We start from the raw sequence: 13,464 nt of genomic DNA on the forward strand, positions 1-13,464 counted from the left end.
AAGTAATAAGCTTACTTTGTTCATTTTTGGGAAACTATCTGCCAAACACTCAAATTTGAATAATCATAGTTTGTCTCTCCATTATATTTTCAAGTAAAAATATTTCTCCTTGCTGGGCGTCATGGCTCACACCCGTAACCCCAACACTTTGGGAGGCTGAGACAGGAGAATCACTTGAGCCCAGGAGTTAGAGACCAGCCTGGAAACAGAGTGAGACCCTGTCTCTGCAAAAAATATACAAAATTAGCCAGGTGTGGTGGTGTGCGTCTGTAGTATCAACTACTCAGGAGGCTGAGGTGGGAGGATCGCTTGAGAATGGGAGGTCGAGGGTGTAGTAAGCCAAGATCACACCACTGGACTCCAGCCTGGTTGACAGAGTGAGAGCCTGTCTCAAAACAAAAACAAAACAAGAGAAACCTCAAAAAACAAAACAAAACAAAAACAACCAAAAAAAAAACCACACACACACAAAAACAGAACAAAACAAAATGGTGCTCCATGAAAAAAGAGGCTAGTTCTGCTTGAAACTCAAACAATTGCAAAAGTGCTTTTCCTGGAGACTGTCATTGTACTTGAGATACAGCAGAAATGCTTTGTGTGTACTTCCTATTTCGTCAGAATATATATATATATATATATATTTTTGAGACGGAGTTTCCCTCTTGTCGCCCAGGCTGGAGTGCAATGGTGAGATCTCGGCTCACTGCAACCTCCTCCTCCCGGGTTCAAGCGATTCTCCAGCCTTGCCTTCTGAGTAACTGGGATTACAGGTACGTGCCACCATGTCTGGCTAATTTTTTATTTTTATTTTTTTATTTATTTGTTTATTTATTTTTTGAGATGGAGTCTCACTCTGTCGCCCAGGCTGGAGTGCAGTGGTACAATCTCGGCTCACTGCAAGCTCCTCCTCCCGGGTCCAAGCAATTCTCTGCCTCAGCCTCCCAAGTAGCTGGGATTACAGACACCTGCCACCATGCCTGGCTAATTTTTGTATTTTTAGTACAGACGGAGTTTCACCATCTTGACCAGGCTGGTCTTGAACTCCTGACCTCATGATCCACCCGCCTCGGCCTCCCAAAGTGCTGGGATTACAGGTGTGAGCCACCAAACCCAGCAGTTTCAGCATGTTGCTAGGCTGGTCTCGAGCTCCTGACCTCAGGTGATCCACCTGCCTCAGCCTCCCAAAGTGCTGGGATTACAGACCTGAGCCACTGCTCCTGCCTGTCAGAATATTTTTCTTTCTTTCTTTTCTTTTCTTTTGTTTTCTTTTATTTTCTTTTGTTTTCTTTTCTTTTCTTTCTTTTTTTTTTGAGACGGAGTTTTGCTCTTGTTGGCCAGGCTAGAGTGCAATGGCGTGATCTCGGCTCACCGCAACATCCGCCTCGCGGGTTCAAGCGATTCTCCTGCCTCAGCCTCCTGAGTAGCTGGGATTACAGGCATGAGCCACCACACCCGGCTGATTTTGTATTTTTAGTAGAAACAGGGTTTCTCCATATTGGTCAGGCTGGTCTCGAGCTCCCAACCTCAGGTGATCTGCCTGCCTTGGCCTCTCAAAGTGCTGGGATTACAGGCATGAGCCACCGCACCCAGCAGAATATTTTTTAAAAAGTTTCCAAGGATTGAGATTTAGTAGAAATTAATAATCTTTACCATTTGATGAAGAACATTCCTAAATAAACGTGAAATTTTTTTAGTGCATGTGCATGGCAGTGAAGTGTACTATGAATACTAGCACAGGTTAGCACAACTGCTTCGATTTGTTTTGAGGTGCAGGCTGTTTTACCCACCATTGCTTTTGCACCATCAGTGCAAATGTCAACACAATGAAAAAGGCAAATCATATCTTACACTATTATGAAAATAGTTTTAGCGGGGCACAGTGGCTCACGCCTGTAATGCCAGCACTTTGGGAGGCTGAGGTGGGAGGATGATGGCTTGAGCCCAGGAGTTTAAGAACAGCCTGGGCAACATGGCAAAACCTATCTCTACAAAAAATACAAAAATTAGTTGGGTATGGTGGTGCACACCTGTGGTCCCAGGTACTCGGGAGACTGCGGTAGGAGGATCACTTGAGCCTGGGGAGGCAGAGGTTGCAGTGAGCCAAGATCGCACCACTGCACTCCAGTCTGGGCAGCAGGAGTGAAAGCCCGTCTGAAAAACACAAAAAACAAAAACAGAAAAGGAAAGAAAATAGTTTTAACTTCACAGACCCTTGAGAGGGTCTTGGGGACGCCCCCCCAGGGTTCCATGGAGCACACTTTCAGATCCACTGCCCTAAATGACATGTCTGAGTTCCTCAGAGTTGGTCCTAGGCCTCTTTTCTTCTCACTCTACTCTCTCCTTAAGTGAGCTCATCTACTGCCTTTGAACTACCTCTGAGAAAATGACCCACACATTTGTCATCTCCAGCTGTGACCTCTCCCTGGAGATCCAGACTGTGTATCCAGCTGCCGGCTCAATTTTGCCAGTTGGGTGTCCCAAAGGCAGTATGTCTAAGACTTTACTTCTGGTCTTCCATCCATTTATATAAGCCCAAATCCTTGTTGTCACCATGTTCCTCCTCACCCCATATCTAATCAGTCATTAAGTCCTGTAAATGCTGTTATTTCCTCTTCTTTTCTCTCTCTCTCTCTCTTCCTTCCTTCCTCTTTCGCTTCTTTCCTTCCTTCCTTCCTTCCTTTTCTTTCTTTCTTTCCTTGTTTCTTTCCTCCCTTCCTTCTCTCTCATTCTCTCTTTCTTTCTTTTGAGACAGAGTCTCACTCTGTCACCCAGGCTGGAGTTCAGTGGCGCAATCTTGGCTCACTGCAACTTCCTGGGTTCAAGGGATTCTTCTGTCTTAGCCTCCTGAGTAGCTGGAATTACAGGCGTGCACCACCATGCCTGGCTAATTTTTGTATTTTTAGTAGAGACAGGGTTTCACCATGTTGGCCAGGCTGGTCTCGAACTCCTGATCTCAAGTGATCTGCCCACCCCAGCCTCCCAAAGTGCTAGGATTATAGGCGTGAGCCACCGCACCTGGCCAATGCTGTTATTTCCTAAATATCTCTTTAATCCTTAACTTCTGTCTCTACCACCATCACCACTACCAAAGCAAGATACCATTATCCCTTGCTGCATTACCACAACAGGCCTCCTTCAATCTGTTCTCCTCATTGTAACCAGAGCAATCTTTTCAAAATGCAAATCTGATTATGCCAAAACCTTGTTTAAACCCTTCAACAACCTCCTATTGCTCTAAAAATAAAGGTGCAAATCTTTAACATGGTCTGTTTCCCCAATCTAGGTCAGATTCTTAAAGTTCTCATAGAATCATACCCCCTCCTTTCATAACACTCATCATCATTTGTATTTTTATATTCATCAGTAGATTATTTGATTATTATCTCTCTCTGATGAGACTGTAAGTTCTGTGAAAGCAGAGACAGCCACATAGTAGACATTTTATAAATATTTGCTAAGTCAATGATTGAATGAGGCCTAGGACAACTCCTTTGAGCATGGAGTAACCACTGAGAAATAATTCTTCTGCCCTAGGCCCTCGAGTTGGAGAAGACCTATTTTCATTTTTATCGTCTCATAGCATTTAAAAGAAAAATGCTGCTTTCTCCAGGCATTCCATCATAGTGTCTTCCTAAGCATGAGGCACATTTATCTTCCTTTTGACATAGGCGCCCTCTTTGCTCCCCATCACTCGTCCTGCCAGTGGTTCTTGAAGTGGGTTAGCAATACTGGTTCTTCAGGATTATAAGAGAGGGGACTGGGGCCGGGCACGGTGGCTCACGCCTTAATCCTAGCACTTTGGGAGGACCAGGCAGGAGAATCGCTTGAACCCGGGAGGCAGAGGTTGCAGTGAGCCAAGATCGTGCCATTGCACTCCAGCCTGGGTGACAGAGGGAGAATCCATCTCAAAAAAAAAAAAAAAAAAAAAAAAAAACGAGAGAGAGAGAGAGGGGTCTCTTTCTCTCTTACTAGGTGGTTGGCTAGGAGGCCCATTTCTGCAATAGAGAACAAAATGTATTAAGAGAGAACAAAGGAAGAACAAAGGGAACAAGAGAGAACAAAATATGGCCTTTCCTATAGAAGGGAAGGGAAGGGAAACCAATGTTTATCAAGCAACTACTGTGTGCCAGGCACTTTAAGACTTTTGTTGCCCCCTTTCATCTTTTTTTGGACTTCCAGTGGGCTTTTAATCTTTACAACAACCCTATGAGGTAGGAGTTATGGTCCCATTTGTATAGATGAGAAAACAACGGGCCCAGAGAGGTTAAGTAACTTGCCTAAAGATACACAATATAGTGTATTAGTCCTGTTTACCTACCTACCCTACGACCCCTTCTAAGGGACTTTGTACTGGTGAAAACTTTGCAGCAGGCCATATTCCATACCATATGACATCATCCCTACCCCAGTTGTTTATTTCACCACTTACCTACCCCCTGCCTCTTCTGCCGTAGGTGATTAAACCAGAGGGAGATTCTAACCTTAGCCACGTTGGTCCATGGGCTAGCCAGTCACCTCTGACTTATTGCCTGGTACAGAAAGACAGCTGGCCAACAGGATCCCCTCTTAGTAACCTCAACCCGAAGCAGAGTTCCCCAGCAGGGAGCACAGACTGGGAGAGATGCAGACACACCCAGCGTGGCAGAATCACATTGAGGGTGGGCAGAGCCTGAGAAGGAAGAACCGTGACCTTATTTTCACTCCTTAGGAGCCCCTGAGGAGTCTTTTTCGTATTTGTTTTTTTTTGAGATGGAGTCTTATTCTCTCGCCAGGATGGAGGGCAGTGGCGTGACCTCCGCTCACTGCAACCTCCATTTCCTGGGTTTAAGTGATTCCCCTGCCTCAGCCTCCTGAGTAGCTGGGACTACAGGCGCGTGCCACCATACCTGGCTAATTTTTGTATTTTAGTAGAGACAGGGTTTCACCATGTTGGCCAGGCTGGTCTTGATCTCCTGAACTTGTGATCCACCCGCCTCGGCCCCGCAAAGTGCTGGGATTACAGGCATGAGCCACCGTGCCTGGCCCCCCGAGGAGTCTTGAATCCAGATTCCTCCTTAGCTTCAGCACCTGCCCCTGGGGTTTCCTGACAGGCCAGAAGTGGTTCCGCATGTATTTTTGTACTACACTTCTGTGCCTGAGCTAACTCAAGGGGTCTCTTTTCCCGTAAGAGTCTACCTCAAATGGGTACAGAATGACAGGGTCAGGATTGGAACCCAAGCCTGTCTGCTTCCCCAGCTCATCCTCCTTTCACTGTTCCACAGAGGGTGAGCCCTTGAGCGGTGTCAAGCGCCCACTGCCTGGGAATGAGCACAGCCAACTTTGGAGCAAGGCACTAATTTAAAGGAGAGTGTGAGGAATCCTCACTTTCTGAATGCTCTGAGGTGGGCGAAAGACTAACAGTGCCTGGCCTTGCTTTGGGAAGCTTTCCTGAGACGTACAAGCCATGCCCTCTAGAAACCTTCCCACTGTGGGCCACAGTTCAGTGTGTGACATCATGTATGAAATCATTAATCGTCAGTGACATCACTTGATGATGCCATTTCTATAATGGCCCTAAATCTTGGTCAGCTCAGGATGGGAAACCACAGAGAGCCTGGGAATCAGGCAGACCAGGGTTCCAGTCCTCTTCCTGACTGTTTGTCCTTGGGAAAGGCAGCACTGCTTTTCCTGTCTTTCCTCTCAGTGTCCTTGTCTGTAAAAACTGGGAGCCAGGCATGGTGGCAGGCACCTGTGTTCCCAGCTACTCAGGAGGCTGAGGCAGGAGGATCACTTGAGCTCAGGAGTTCAAGACCAGCCTGGGCGACATGACAAGACCTTGTCACAGAAAAAAAAAAAAAAAAGAAAGGGGGGATATTTCCTATCTCAGAACAAAAATCACAAGAGATAAATATGCAAGATCCTGCACTGGGGGGAGTTGGTGTTTAATGGGCACAGAGTCTCAGTTGGAGAATATGAAGAAGTTCCAGAGAGGGATCATGGTGATGGTTGTATAACAGTATGAGTGCACCTAATGCCACAAAACTGGACACTTTAAAATGGCTAAATATATATATATATACACACACACACACACACACACACATATTTCCTTTTTGTTTTGAGAGGGAGTCTCACTCTGTTGCCCAGGCTGGAATGCACTAGCACGATGTTGGCTCACTGCAACCTCTGCCTGCCGGGTTCAAGTGATTCTCCTGCCTCAGCCTCCCAGTTAGCTGGGATTACAGGCACCCACCACCACGCCCAGCTAATTTTTGTATTTTAGTAGAGATGGGGTTTCACCATGTTGGTCTCGAACTCCTGACTCAGGTGATCCACCCGCCTTGGGCTCCCAAAGTGCCAGGATTACAAGCGTGAGCCACCGTGCCAGGCCTATGTTATCTATGTTTTACTACAACAACAACAATAAAAAGACCTTACCTTGGGCCTCCCATGTAGCAGGTACCTTAGAAATGCTGATTTTTCATCTTTATCCCATGTAGCAGAAGCCAAGGTCCAGTTAATCCGGGTGCCCTTAACCCAAGGCAACCCTCTGGCCACTCCTTCAAGACTCTGAGACGTAGAGCCCACCACAGCCCCCTGCCCCAGAGAGCTGGAAGCCCATCAGAGCAATGAAGTAAAGTCTCCAGACCTGGGAGATCAGGACACTCCTATGAACTGGCACTTTCAAGGCAAGAGCCCAGGACTTGGGACTGCTGTGGCTGAGAAGAGCTGGGCCCAAGACTTGACCAGGTCCGGCCCCAAGCCCCAGGACGCCAGGCTGTGGGGCAGTGTCCAGGGTTCTGTCTGCTGAGACCCTCCCTCGCTGGAGAAAGGAGCACTTGGTGGGCTTCTCATCAGGAAAGAGGAGATGGTTGAGCCGCATCTCCACTGAAAACTCCAGAGTTCATCTGGGAGGGCTCCTTTTTCTCCAGCCATCGGTTTTCTGACTAGCAATGCTCATTGTGTGCTGTGTAGGGCTGGCCTGGTTCCTCTTCCTTATAGCAGCCCCCTGCCTCCCCCAAAGCCAGTGCCTGTGTTAGTACGATAATACCATGATAGTGGCCAGGAGATGGTTTTACCTAACTGATTAGGCCCTCTGGAGTGGCATCTGAGGCATAGGCTTAATTCTCCCTGGCAAGGAGGCAACCAGGGCCCAGGGCTGGAGAGCACAAGGCACTGGCTGGGAAATTGCATCTGGGAAAGCACTGAGGGGGAAAATTGGAAGTATCAGAACTTCCCAGGTTGCTATTCCACAGAGGCCAAACATCGTTAGCAGCAGCACTAATTATGATCCAGGAGAGTCAGGCCTGGCTGCCTAGCATGCCAAAGCAGTCCTTGAGAGTGGCCTTGGGAGTCAGTAGGGCAGAGGTAGAGATGCAGGCAGGGTGGGGCTCCCAGCAACAGGGTGAATTTGGGAGAGGAAAGACTGCAGAGCCCTTCAGACCCATGTGGAAGGGGAGCTGGATAGACTGAGTTGCTGGGTGCCCTCATGTCCTTTAGAAGGCTTAGAACTATGATAGGAAGGGTGGAAATTAGATGCTTTAATGATTTCTACCTGCCAGGAATTTAGAATCGTCTGTATTTGTCTCCACTTCCTCTCTTCCCATCCCTGCTTGTCCTCAGTGCTCCAAGGCAAATTCTCTTGTCAATGTCACCAGTGATTTCCATGTTGCTAATTTCAGCTGTCATTTCTGAGTCCCCATTTTACTCATCCTGGCAGTGGCATTTGACGTGGATGGTTTCTGCATAAAACACTCTCTTCCTTTGGCCTCCGTGACACGCCCAGTTCTCCTCCTACCTCCATCATCTCCTGGCTGGCTCCTCACCTCCCCATCACTGGATGCCTCAGGGCTGTCCTTACACCTCTGTTCTTCTTCATCCATCCTCACTCCCTAACTAATTCCATCTATCTCTGGACTTTAAAGCCAGCTATGTTGATAGGTCGTGGTCATATCCAGCGGCTACTTGCCATCCCCGTGTGAGTGTGTCTCATAGTCCTCTCAAACTCAGCGGTCCCTCAGTCTTCCCCAGGGCAATCAATGCAAATCTGTTCTACTAGAGCCCCAATCTTGGAGTCATTCCTGGTTCTTCTTTTCCTTTCATGTCCCCTTATCTAATCCCTCAGGAAATGCTATCAAGTTCTACCCTTTAAATTATCTCCAGAATCTGGTCACTTATCCCCGGTTACACCACTATCACCCTCATCAGAACCACCCACTGTCATTGCTTGCCTGGGAAATTACAATAGCCTTGAATTAGGTACAATACAGGCCATGGTGGTGGCTCATGCCTGTAATTCCAGCCAAGGCAGGCAGACCACTTGAGGCCAGGAGTTCAAGACTGGCTTGGGCAACATGACAGAACCCCATCTCTACTAAAAAATACAAAAGTTAGTCAGGCATGGGGGCGTGCACCTGTGATCCCAGGTACTTGGGAGGCTGAGGCATGAGACTTGGTTGAACCCAGGAGGCAGAGGTTGCAGTGAGCTGAGATCACACCAGCCCGGACAAGAGAGTGAGACTCTCCCTCAAAAAAAGAATTAGGGGCCGAGCACACTGGCTCACGCCTGTAATCCCAGCACTTTGGGAGGTCAAGGTGGGTGGATCACGATATCAGGAGATCGAGACCATTTTTTATTAAAATTGTATATATTATTTAAGCTGTACAATGCAATGTTTTGTTATCTGTATGCATTGTGAAATGATTACCACAATCAAACTAATGAACATATCCATCACCTCACGAATTTACCTTTTTTAGTTCATGTTCTTTTTTTTTTTTTTTTTTTGAGACTGAGTCTCGCCCTATCACCTGGCTGGAGTGCAGTGGCACAATCTTGGCTCACCGCAACCTCCACCTCCCGGGTTCAAGCAGTTCTCCTGCCTCAGCCTCCCAAGTAGCTGCGATTACAGGCGCCTGCCGCCACGCCCGGCTAATTTTTGTATTTTTAGTAAAGATGGGGTTTCACCACCCTGGCGAGGCTGGTCTTGAACTCCTGACCTCGTGATCTGCCTGCCTTGGCCTCCCAAAGTGCTGGGATTACAGGCAGAGGCCACCGCGCCCGGCCTGCTCACATCCTTTTTGCTAGCATTTTGTCACATGGCTGTGCTTAGTTGCAAGGGAGGTTGGGAAATGTAGTCCTTTTTCTGAGCAGCCATGTCCCCAGCTAAAATGTGCAAGGGAAGGATGAATTTGAGGGGAAAACTCCTGGCTCTGCCATAGTCTCCTAAGTGGTTTTCTTATTTCTACTCTGCCCCCTACAGGTTGTTCTAAACACAGCAGCCAGAGTAGTCCCGTTAAATCAGAACATGTCACTTTTCTGTGTAGAACCTTCTAATGACCTCCCCCCTCACTCAGAAAGAAATCTAAAATCCTTACCATGGTCTACAAGGCCCTACATAATTTGAGCACCAATTTCTCTCTGATTTCATATCCTACATCTTTCACCCTTACTCACTCCACTCCAGCCTCACTCACTCCACGCCTTGCAAAATACCCCCACCTCAGAGCTTTTGCAGCTGCTATACCCTCTGCCTAGAACATTCTTTCCCCAGATAGCTGAAAATGTGGCTCCTTCACTTCCTTTAGGATCCTGCTCAAATGCCACCCACTCAAAGAGGCTTTTTTTGGGCCCCATTCCCACCATCCCCATCCCCCTTACCATCCTTTGTTTTTCTCTGAGGCAATTAACATCACCTGAAATATTATATGTTTACTTACATTATATGTGTTTTTCCCACTAGAACATATGATCTAGGGTCCACATACAGCAGGTGTGCTATACATGCTTGTGGAGTGAATGAACAGATGAAGACAGCAGTGCATGGGAACAAAGGCAGCAGAAGGCTGCTTCTTCCTTAGTCATTTCAGGAGGACCCATGTCTTGATTCCTGTTGTGGGTCCAATTTGGAAACAGACTCCTTAGTTTCTTGCTTCTAGGAGCTCCCTTGAGTTCAATTTATGAAATATTCATTAGACATCTAGTGTGTTCGTTACGTAGTATGGCAGATATAGAAGGAAAATAAGCTATAGAGCACTATTGGCCCTTGGGAAACATATGGATTGGTTAGGAGCCTAGATCTTGTCCTTTTCTTTCTTTGCAAGTGTGACCATTCAGGTGTTGTGTAAAAGGCCAGGGAAAGAGTGGCTTCACTCTTTATGGAGGCACGATGAACTGGTATGGCCTGGGTAGGAAAGAGGGGAGGAGGCCGGGCGCAGTGGCACACGCCTGTAATCCCAGCACTTTGGGAGGCCAAGGTGGGTGGATCACCTGAGGTTGGGAGTTCGAGATCAGCCTGACCAACATGGAGAAACCCCATCTTTACTAAAAATACAAAGTTAGCTGGGTGTGGTGGCGCATGCCTATAATCCCTGCTACTCAGGAGGCTGAGGCAGGAGAATCGCTTGAATCAGAGAGGTGGAGGTTGCGGTGAGCCGGGACCGCGCCATTGCACTCCAGCCTGGGCAACGAGAGCAAAACTCCGTCTCAAAAAAAAAAAAAGGAAAGAGGGTGGGGTATGAAGAGAGGCTGCCCCATTACAGGTTATAGTGGGTTTTTTCTCCCTCTTATTACCTATGGAATAGGGCTTCATTCCTTGCTGGTCTGCTTAAGGAACAGTTTGAGGCCGGGCACGGTGGCTCAGGCCTGTAATCCCAGCACTCTGGGAGGCCGAGGTGGGTGATCACCTGAGGTCAGACATGGTGAAACCCTGAATCTACTAAAAATACAAAAATTAGCCAGGTGTGGTAGAAAGTGCCTGTAATACCAGCTACTCGGGAGGCTGAGGCAGGAGAATTGCTTGAACCAGGGAGGCGGAGGTTTCAGTGAGCCGAGATTGCGCCACTGTACTCCAGCCTGGGTGATAGAGCAAGACTCTGTCTCAAAAAAAGAAAGAAAGAAAGAAAGAGAGAGAGAAGGGAAAGAAAGAAAGAAAGGAGATAGGGAGGGAGAGACAGAAAAAAGAAAGAAAGAAAGAAAAAGAAAGAAAGAAAAAGAAAGAAAGAAAGGAAGGAAGGAAAGAAAAAAGAAACAGTTTGAACCAGTTCTCATTTGATGGAGGAGGGGGAAAGATAGACAGGGGTGGGGGGTTGGGGTTGGGGGGTTGCGGGGGTGGGAAGAGGCCTGGCCAGGGGGCTGCAGAGGGCTGGTGGAGGAGAAGGAAAGGAGGGCTAGGCTTTAGGGGGCCCCAGCTGGAGGGAAAGGTAGCTGAGAAAAGCTGAGGCTGAGTAGGAGATAAATGACCTGAAAAGATTGCTCCATTATCCTTCCTTGCTCTGGGCAAAATGCAAAAGGTCATGCTTGGTTATTTCCCCCCCGCACTCCCTCCTCACAGGGCCACTTAGACATTGCTCTGACATTTACAGCCGCAGAGGATCAGAGGCCTCTTCTGAGGCCTGGCTCGAGATTTCCACATTGGGAAAGTTCCAATTTCTTTTTTTCTTTGGATGAGGCTGCTTGCTGCATCCCTCATAATTCTTCCTTCTCTTGACATTCCCCTTCAGTCCGAGAGGGAGAGCCAAGAGCAGTGGTTCTCAAACTTGAAAGTGGATAAGAACCACTAGAAGGCTTGTTAAAACAAGTTTGGGCTGGGTGCAGTGGCTCACACCTGTAAACCCAACACTTTGGGAAGCTGAGGTGGGTAGATCACTTGAGCCCAGGAGTTCGAGACCAGCCTGGGCAACATAGCAAAACCCCATCTCTACTAAAAATACCAAAAGATTACCCACACTTGGTGGCATGTGCCTATGGTTACAGCTGCTCTGGAGGCTGAGGTGGGATGATCACCTGAGCCCAGAAGGTCGAGGCTGCAGTGAGCTGTGTTCATGCCATTGCACTTTGGCCTGGGCAAGAGAGTGAGACTGTCTCAAAAACAAACAAACAAAAAAAAGAAGTTTGCCTGATGCCTCACCCAGAGCTGATTCAGTAGGTCTGGGGTAGGCCTGAGAGCTTACATTTCTAGCAAGTTCCCAGCTGATGCGGATGCCGATACTGCTGGTCCCAACCACATTGGGAGAACCACTGACCTAAAGCAACTCGTTTGGGTCAACAGATGTCCCTCATGGATCTTCAGTCCTTTTCTCCAGCTCCCCAACCAAGGGGAAGTAGGCTTGAGTTATCACAAGAGTCATCCAAATTCAATGTCAAGGACTTCTTGACCATCAGGGTTACAGGACAAGGCAGTCCACAAAATCCCCCTCCCTCTAAATCTTTGAGAATCTCTTCCATTCTCATACACTTGGGTGAGTGAAGATCTATTCTCCCCTGCCACGAACCCCACTGCCTGGACAGGGAATTCCTGGGACTTGAGAATGGCAGCAAGTGTGGCAGGTGGAGGATAGGAGGACAACAGATGCCGAGTAAGCAGAGGGAACCCCTCCCCTCCTACATTCTATTTCTTTGAGATTAAAATATTTGTTTCTTCCTGGGCTCTGCTCAAGCCCTTATCTGGGAAAGCATTTATGCTTAATGTCCTCAACCCATTAGCAACCCGGCATGGGGCTCTACTAATCAGGGTCCTTAATGGCAGCACCGTGAAGAGTGAGGCTGTAAGTGACTGCACCTGCTTCCCAGCCTCAGCTGGAGAGGAGGTGTCTAGACAAGACCAGAGCCTAGGTAGGCTCAGCGGTGGCCGGAGAATGATTCATGCCAGCTTAGGAGGCTGATCTGACCTAATGATAACCTGTCCTCCCACCTCCAGTTTGGTAGGGGTGCAGAGAGGCTCCCTGGTTACCTTGGCTGAAGTAGCAAGACCCCCTAGTCCTACTCAGCCTCCTCTTCTCTCCTCAAATTACAGAACATTGGCCTCCTTTAGAACATATTCCTCTCCCAGCGTCCAGCATTTATTGAGAACCTCTACGTGCAAAGGACTCTTTCCCGCACCAACCGCTTTCCATTTCAAAATCCACAAGCTCGTACTTGAGTCTGTCACAAAATAGGGGGTGAGGGCCTTTGGCCTGGAATCTAGGGGATACCTAGGGATCCTCTAGTGCTCAGACTGTGTGGGCTGCACCTTCTGCAGCCACTCTTGATGAGTTGGGTTCCTTGGCTTTGATCTACAGAGGGAGTATTTGGAGAGCCCTTATTTAAGAGTAACCAGATATTCTAAGGATCAAGGCCAGTCTCGAAGTATTTGCCTCTTGCTTCTCTTGACATGATGTGTTTGGTCCTTGCTGCAGACTAAGTGTCCCCTACTAAATGCGTATGTTGAAACCCCACCCCTCAATGTGATGATATTAGGAGGTGGGGGCTTTCGTAGGTAACTAGGATTAGATGAGGTCATTGGAGCCCTCATGAATGAGATTAGTGCCCTCATTCATGAACGGGGCTAGGCATGGTGGCTCATACCTGTAATACCAGCATTTCAGGAGCCCAACGCAGGAGGATTGCTTGAGGCCAGGCATTGGAGGCTGCGGTGAGCTATTTGTGCTACTGCACTCCAGCTAGGGTGACAGAGCAAGACCTGGTCTCTAAAACCAGAGTCCTGG

The 13,464-nt window shown here is 48.0% G+C and overlaps 1 long non-coding RNA gene across 3 annotated transcripts in view; it reads left to right on the forward strand.

The window, feature by feature from the left end:
* LOC134761464 (uncharacterized) overlaps nt 1–13,464 on the forward strand; it is a 111,786-nt gene that overhangs the window by 12,805 nt on the left and 85,517 nt on the right. For 2 of the 3 annotated variants that reach the window (XR_010140102.1, XR_010140103.1), the window contains exon 3: nt 674–770. This is a non-coding gene — a long non-coding RNA (uncharacterized LOC134761464). Of the gene's footprint in view, nt 1–673; nt 771–6,479; nt 8,593–13,464 lie in introns of those variants that run through there. The other variant, XR_010140101.1, reaches the window with a different exon arrangement.

This window comes from Pongo abelii, chromosome 4 (assembly GCF_028885655.2).
Source record: "Pongo abelii isolate AG06213 chromosome 4, NHGRI_mPonAbe1-v2.0_pri, whole genome shotgun sequence".
NCBI lineage: Eukaryota > Metazoa > Chordata > Mammalia > Primates > Hominidae > Pongo > Pongo abelii.